The sequence below is a fragment of the Ananas comosus genome, linkage group 9 (assembly GCF_001540865.1).
Source record: "Ananas comosus cultivar F153 linkage group 9, ASM154086v1, whole genome shotgun sequence".
Taxonomy (NCBI): Eukaryota; Viridiplantae; Streptophyta; class Magnoliopsida; order Poales; family Bromeliaceae; genus Ananas; species Ananas comosus.
In genome coordinates this window covers 6,117,836-6,126,645 of record NC_033629.1, presented here as the reverse complement: position 1 = coordinate 6,126,645, position 8,810 = coordinate 6,117,836, and positions in this window count along the sequence as shown.

Here is an 8,810-nt window from a genome sequence, read left to right as displayed (position 1 = left end):
CCCAAAGGGATCGGTCTCCCCGACCTGGGACCGGTCTCTCAGCCTGCCCCCGAAAATCCAACGTTCGGGAACCGGTCTCTCCCTGCGCGGGACCGGTCTCTCCCCGCGCAGACGCGCTCGGGGACCGGTCTCGACTGCCAGGGACCGGTTGCCTCGCCGGCTACGCAGCACTGTTCACTAGGGGACTGGTCTCTCCTATCAGGGACCGGTCCCCGAGAGTAAAAACTCTCAGTATTCTGCCAAAGCTCTCGAGATCGAACTTTTAGGCCGGTATACCATTGACGGCCCTCCACCAAGTGTGGAAAAGTTCGGAATACAAATCGAACACTCGAACCTCGCAATTTGCAAAGGTCCAGTGTGCTACACCGGACCTCCAAGTGGTCCTAATTGCCCGACACTCCGGAGTACTCGACGACAATCCCCTCCATGTGGGGATATGGATGGCTATACCACCCCAAAAATAGACTGTGAGTTAGATCTATCCTCTCCGAGTGAGGATGCCCTACGACTAGGGTCAACAACCCAATCAAATCCTCTCCAAGTGAGGATACTCTACAATTAGGGTCAACAACTCAATCAAATCCTCTCCAAGTGAGGATGCCCTACTACTAGGGTCAATATTTCAATCAAATCATCGACAACCTCAACATGTGAGGGTACTTAGGTTTACTAAGTTCTTTATCCAAAAGGCATTTTCTAAGGGACCCACCTATCCCTAGGTTCTCAAACCTCTAGTGTCATTTACACTACATTAATGCCACTCGTTATTCTTTAACATTTGGATGCCACTCGTTTGTTCTTTAACATTTAGACACCACTTTCTATATCATCAACACCCATCGTGTTCATCTCATTTCTTTAGTACTATAGGATCCATGTTCCAACCCAATCCTCACCTATCTAAATCACCAAGCATTCCAAGTACACTAGGTTATCAATTAGAAAGCATAAGGAATGGTACTACTATGCAATCCTACAATGCAATATGTAAGAGATGAGATTAAATGGAATCTAAGACATAGAAAGGAGTTCGAAAGCTTCGGGATGGCACCCCCCACCTTTTACCGATGTAGAGGCTTGAGAAATGTTCCTCGGCGAACTTTACGAAAAGACTTTAGCCTTCCTTGGTCCAAGACAAAGCTACATCGGCCGTATTTCGCCGATAGTTCCAAATTCACTCGACGAATCGCGAAATCAACTTCGCCCCCGCGTTTTGTGACCTAAAAATTAGGTTTACAAGGCCTCAAATAAGATCAATCTCCTCTATTTTCAAAAATCTCATTTTGGGTGCCCTAGGGTTAGCATCATGCCATTTGCACCATAAATGTCACGCCCCGGGGCCGATTTTAAAAGCCTTTTAAAAACAGAGTTGCGGAAAACGTGCCATTTTTTTTTTTCAACCTGGCCCACGCGACGTACAGACCCATCACAAATACAAAGTTCCTCTGTCCACTCGGACAGAGTCTCCTTTGTATTTGCACGGCGTACCAGCTATACAACAGGATCTCAACCACAACCTACATTTACCAATCAACAACCAAAGCATGATATGCATTTCCATACAGCTAACAATCCTTAGAATGATGCATGCCTCTAAGCACTCCTTAGGCGCTGGATGATGCAATGTACAATACNGGAATACAAATCGAACACTCGAACCTCGCAATTTGCAAAGGTCCAGTGTGCTACAGCTACTCTGCTGGCTGCAGCAGCAGCTTGATGCTTCTGCAGTAACAACTGAAGCAGCATCTCAGCAACAGCAGGGAGAGGGTGAGAGGGTGAGAGGAAGAGGGAGAGAGGGAAGGAAAAGGAAAAAGAAGGAAAAAGAAGGGAATTAAATTGCCTTTTCTTTTTCTTCTACTTCACTTCTTCTTCTACTTCTTCTTTTCTTCCTTTCTTTCTTTCCCTCTGCTGTGATAGGGGAGAAAAAAATCTGAGAGGAAGTTAGTGGAATTCCACTAAGTTATCACTTTTGCACCTTACCCCCACATAAATGTTCTATTTGCATATTAGTCCCTCTTCATGCCCAATTGGCCTATGTCATCCGTTTTCGCATCAATTTCGCGCCAAAATAGATTCATCTCAACACAACTCCGTGCTTACACATTCATCGGCTCTACGCAACGTCCAAACTACAAAATCAGTATTCTACAGCATGATACAGAAAGAATAGTGCCTTCTTGCCTTTCTTTTGGCAATCTTTGAGCGCTTCCTTTTTTATAGCAGCGAGCGTTTCGAATTCACTGTTGAAGATATCTTTGAAGCCATCCTTCACAATACCCCATAACTCCTGAGATAAGAATAAGCATTGTATCTGGATACTCCAATAATCAAGATTCTTTCATGTAAACTTCGGAAGCTGTGGTTGAATCATCCTATTTAGGGCCATGATCAACGATATCAATGTCGATGGAGAGCGCAATGTCGGCACGTTCTACGTCCTCGATCACAAAGCTAGCGATCTTTTCTTTATCGTAAGTCTTCTCCAACTTGGCTCTGATACCACTTGTTGGAAGCGTAATTTGCTCTGATACCACTTGTTGGAAGGAGAGGAGGAGTATTGCAGCGAATTAAACTAAAACTTTATTAAATATTTTTGGACTAATAGCAATAATTTTCACACATATACAACAGTCTATATATAAGCATAAATCAAAATTCTAATAGCAATAATTGAACAAGATTTAAACTTATCTTTTATGTCTAACCAACAAAATATTAAGAGATAAACCTGATGAAAATAAATCTAAACTTATCAAAAATATTGAATTACTTATCAATACTAATACCTCAGCCCACCTACGGCTCAAGCTTATGAGCACGAACGATCCATCGTCGCAGGTACAACTCGATCAATGCGCCCCTTTGTTGGCTGGCTGTATAGTAGTAGGTTGATGGCACTCCGCGCGTCGTCCCTAGCGATGGCCAAATGGAAAAACAGCTTATTCCCATTTGCTTCGTAAATAAGTTCCACTTCGTCAATAATATATATATATATATATATATATAGGGAAAACTTCAAAAACCCCCCCTGTGGTTTCGTGCATTCTCACTTTGCTACCCTGTGGTTTAAAACGTATCAATTTGCCCCCCTGTGGTTTCGTTTTTATCTTTTTGTTATCAATTTCATTATTATTTTTTTTAAAAATCAGTGACAAAGTTAAAATTAAAGGATACTAAAGTGACTATTCGATAAATATAGATGGTTATCTGAAGTTTTTTGTATATAATTTAACGAAATATTAACGAAAAAGCTTCCGAAAAGATAAAAATGAAACCACAGGGGGGTAAATTGATACGTNAGAGAGAGAGAGAGAGAGAGTCCGGCTGAGATACTATCGATAGCACCAAGGATTTGGTGCTATCGAGTTTTCTACCGCTAGATTAACCCTTTGACTAGTTTTATCCGTTAGATTATACTATTCAACCAATCACTTACTCAACCTTTGGGGGCTCATACCATCCTAACCACACATTTATCAATCCAAGGGCTAAAAAACTAATAGTACTAAGTGCTTGGTGCTATTGATAGTATTCTAGCCTAGTTCTTTCTCTCTTTCTCTCTTTCTCTCTCTCTCTCTCTCTCTCTCTATATATATATATATATAGAGCTAGTCTCCTATACTATCTATAGTACCGGGGCTCCGGTACTATAGTCTCGTTTTCGATCTTATGGCGTTCAAATCAACGATTCACATCGTTAAAACCGATCTAGGGTTTTTAAAGTTTTTAGAAATAAAATTTTATATTTTTTTGATATAGTTAACTTTATGATCAAACACTACAATAGAATTAGGTTATAGGGACACATGTTTGGGACACTTTTGAGTAAGTGTCCCATTTATGCTAAAACTTAAAAATACATCTACTAATGCCTAAATAGAAAGCCCAATCCAACCAAAAATAAAAGATTACTCTACTCAACCCACCACACCCAGTCCATTTGGCCCGATTACAAACAGAAAAGAAAAAAAAGAAAAGAAAAATCAATTACCATCTTTTCTTCTCTCTTCACTCAATCCACTGAAATTCTAGACGAAGGGCCTTTACAGTCGTTCTCCTCCGCCACCGCAGCCAACGAGATAGAGTTTCGGCGGTTGCTAAATGCTTAAATAAGTGTTGGTAAATTAGCAGCACTCTTTTAGGTTATAGCGACACTCTTTAACTGTCACTATATATCTAGGGACCCCACATATAGCAACACTTTTTAAAAGTGTCGGTAATTTTAGCTAGCAGCACTTTTTTGACATGTACCTACATTTAAAAGTGTCGCTATAGACCGTTTTTGTTGTAGTGAAATCATTTCAAAATTATCAATTTTCAATGACTATTATTGCGAGTTTGGAGTTTAACGGTGTAGAAGAATCTAAATTTCTTCAAATTTTGATAGAAAATACTTTAAACTATCTAGATTAAGGTTAACATTCTTGATCTTGAATTTAAAAGTTCTATACTCAAATTTCAAAGATTATTCAATTTCCACCGTCCATTTTGATATAATTTATTTACTAAATAAACGATATCGAAAAAAACTAAAATTTTATTCCTAAGAACTTCATATACCCTAGATCATATTTAACGGTGTGGATCATTAATTTGAACACCCTAAGATCGAAAATAAAACTATAATACTAGAGCTCGGTACTATAGATAGTATAGTAGCCTAATTCTCTCTCTCTCTCTCTCTCTCTCTCTCTCTCTATATATATATATATATATGGCGTGGGAAACATCAAATCAAATAAGCTGTCTCCTCATCTCGTGAATCTCCGCCATGATTTGCGTGAGCAAATCTTTATCTTTAGATAAACCAAAGAATAAAACATATAAAAATACAGATGTATGATAAATGGGAGAGTACTGAAATATGTGAATAGTCTCTGATATCATCCCTCAGCCTCTAAGAACCTTTTATTACTGTATAAACAACACTCGTGTTTATACATTCTAAATAGGGTTAATTGCATTCGTCTCCCTGTAAACATAGCGAATAGCAAATATATTCTTACAAAATTCAACTTTTAACTCTTATATCTCTATAAAAATTCAGTAATATTTATATTTGTCTCTCTACTTTCTTACCATTAGATAACTGTTTATTTTTTAATAGTAGATAAGTGAAATAACAATTTTGTCATCACAAATGTCCCTACAAAAGCTCCAACTGTTATAATCGTGCAAAAATGTCCCCCAAAAAACTTTTAATGGTCATCGTTTTCCTCATCTTCTTTTTCTTTAAGATCCAACCCAATCCACCATTGTTGCAACCTCTTCTCTCACTCTTTTACTCCTCAACATTTTCTTTTGAGTAAAATAAAAAAAATCATAAAGAAAATTGAATAAAAAAGCAACACTGTTCGTGGATTAATGGAGACGAAAAAATTCTAGTTACGTGTTCGGAACTAGAATAAAGGAGAGAGAGGAAGAGGGAGAGAAAGAAGAGTTTTCTTACCGAAATTTTGATTAAGAGAAGACAGTATAATATAAGAGAGGTAAAACTATCAATTTACTTCATTGACTAATTAGGATTAAATATTTTACCTATAATTAATTAAAATTTTCTAACAAATCCTAACATTAGAGAAATATTTGAAAACATTAGGACTTTTATAGGAATAACGTAAGAAAGTTAAACTTTGTAGAATCCGCTTCGTTTACAGGGAACTATTTATAAACTTATGAATTGGGAACATGAGGATCCCTGGGTTGACACGTGGCGGCGGGTGCGAGCGCGGCCCACTTGCGTGCGGGGCGCGAGCGGGCAGGCGCGCGGGCGCGAGCACGCGTGGGCGCGAGCGGGCGAAATGGGGCCCACCCGTCGGCCTCCTATCTCTTTCTCTGTTGCCTACCCACAGTAAAAAAGGCGGTTCTCATGCCTTTTTCACCCCGCCTATTTGCACGCGGTCCACGAGGTGGGCTTCACCTCGTGGACCGCTTGAGAGGGAGAGAGAGTGGATCTCTCTCTCCCTCTTTGATTTTATATATATATATATATATATATAGAGAGAGAGAGAGAGAGAGAGAGAGAGAGAGTGAGGCTACTATGCTATCGGAAGCACGGAGCCTTCCGTGCTTCCAACTCGTTTTCGATGTTGCGACTTTCGAATCGTCGATCGGCTCCGTTAAACTTGATCTAGAGTATTTGGAGTACCTCGAAAATAAATTTTATTATTTTTCGATATCATTTGCCTAGTGATCGAATTGGCTCAAAATCAACAAATTTCAATGGCCGTAGTGAACCATTTGCAAGTTTAACGGTGTAGAATATCCAAATCACGTGAAATTTTGATAGAAAATTCTTTATACTATATAAAACAAGATCAATATCTTTGATTTAAAATTTTAATGTCATATTATTATATTTTGTAAGATTTTTATTTTCAGCCGTTGATTTTGAGCCCCTTTGTTTACTAGGCAAATGATATCGTAAAATTATAAAATTTATTTTTGAGGTAGTTCAAATACTCTAGATCAAGTTTAACGGAGCCGATCGACGATTCGAAAGTCGCAACATCGAAAACGAGCTGGAAGCACGGAAGACTCCGTACTTCCGATAGCATAGTAGCCTCACTCTATACATATATAATTATATACCTATATATATATATATATATTATATATATATTAATATATATATATGCGATAGGCACTATCGACTATTATAGTACGAGCTCCGGTATTATAGTGTTTTTTCGATCTCTTAGGCCGTTTCAAATCATCACTGTATCTCACACACACGTATAAATTAGATCCCTCGTAGGTGAGTATATGAACTTCTTGAGGATATAAATACTTTAGTTTTTTTTACGATCGTTGTTTAATTAGTCACTAATTATATCAAAATGACGGTGAAATTTGAATAATCCTTAAATTGGGTTATAGTACTTTTTAAATTCAAGATCAAGAATTTAACCTTAAATCTATATAGTTTAAAGTATTTTCTATCAAAATTTGAAGAAATTTAGGATTGCTATCGTATACGTTTAAACTCTAAACTTGTCATAATAGCCATTGGATGAAACTGACAATTTGAAATGTTTGTATCCATAAATCAATAACTATGTCGAAAAAATATAAAATTTATTTCTAGAAACTCTTAAACACCCTAAATCATTTTAACGTTGTAGCATCAGTTGATTTAGAATACTAATATCGAACCACACATCTGTACCGGAGTCGTACTATAGGATAGTTATGGTAGCCTAGCTTATATAATATATATATATACTATATTTATTAAGGAGTAGAGCTGAACTTCTGTAAAAGTACTCTCACAAAGCTGAACTTGATGTTTTTTAGCCCTTTGATGGTAGAATGTGAGAGTTGACGATGATGTGGTTAATGGTGGTCGGTAGGTGGGGTGTAGTGGATAGTGTTTATCCAAGGGACTATTAGTAATCAAAAAGTAGATCCATTGGCCTTAAAAACATACAAGCTATACATTGGTGATTACTTGTAAATATTCTAGCCCTACTCTATATTCATATATGTATTATATAATACAATTATATATATTAATATATATATATATATATATATATAATATAATAATAAATACTATATATATATATATATATATATATATATATATATATGTATTATATAATATATTTTAAATATATTTTGTTTATAAATATAAATTATAATAACTAAAAATATTATAATTATTATTATATATTAATAATCTATAATATATATAATAATTATTTTAAATTTTAAATTTAAAAATTTTAAATTGAATTTCTTCGTGGGCGAGCCGGCACGGACTCGAGCCAGCGCGCGGGTTTTTTTTTTTTTTTGCTTTTTTTTTTTTTTTTTTTTTTTTTTTTTTTTTTTTTTTATTATTATTTCTCTTCCCNGACCCACTCCTATCTCTCTCCTTTTTTTTAATTTTTTTTTCTTTTCTAACCCTTCTTATTTTACAGTGTTATTGGTCACATACAAAAAATAAATTTAAATTTAAATTTAAAATTTAAATTTAAATTTATTATTAATAATTTTTGAAGGTGTTGCTTAACTTTATATATTTAGTTAGTATATTTTATGTAATTGTTGTAATTAAATATATTTTAAAAAAACTTAATTCTAGTGATTTTTATAAAAATGGATTATTTATATTCAAATAATTATACAATTAAAATTAATATTTAATACATACAATCTAAAATATTTAAAAATTAGGCATAAATAATTATATATTTTAAAGTTTTATTATAATTAAAACACGGACTAATGAATTTACAATCTGAATCCATACGGAGTGTTAAGATCGGTATTATTATTTGTAATCAAAACTTGCATATCTGATGCAATTGATCGTATGTGAAAATACCTCTAAAACTTTCTTATTTATTTAACAAAAATATATTATTATTTACTTTATAAAAAATATATTTAATTTTTTATTAATTATTTATAAAGAAAATAAATGAACTCGTTGCGTAGCACGGTTCCTTAACTAATATGCAATTAATCCTTCTAAATATATCAGAACTTCATCCAACCTTATAGAATTTGACCCAGAAATAATTTTAAAGTTTTTCCACCGATGACCAATTTACCCATTCCGTAAGGGTCAATTTCTAGGAAATGAAAGTCCTGTTTTATTAGATGTCGACCAGAGATAGGATTAAATATACGATAATATACTTCAGAATTAAAATGTTTGAGTAAAATTATTAGAGACAAATTTACAAAATCGTGATAGTACAGGGACCACCCATGGATCTTGCTAGAGTGAAATTTAGTACTCTAAGCATTGCAATATACTATTTATATACACACGTATCCCTCGTTAAAAGCATATATGC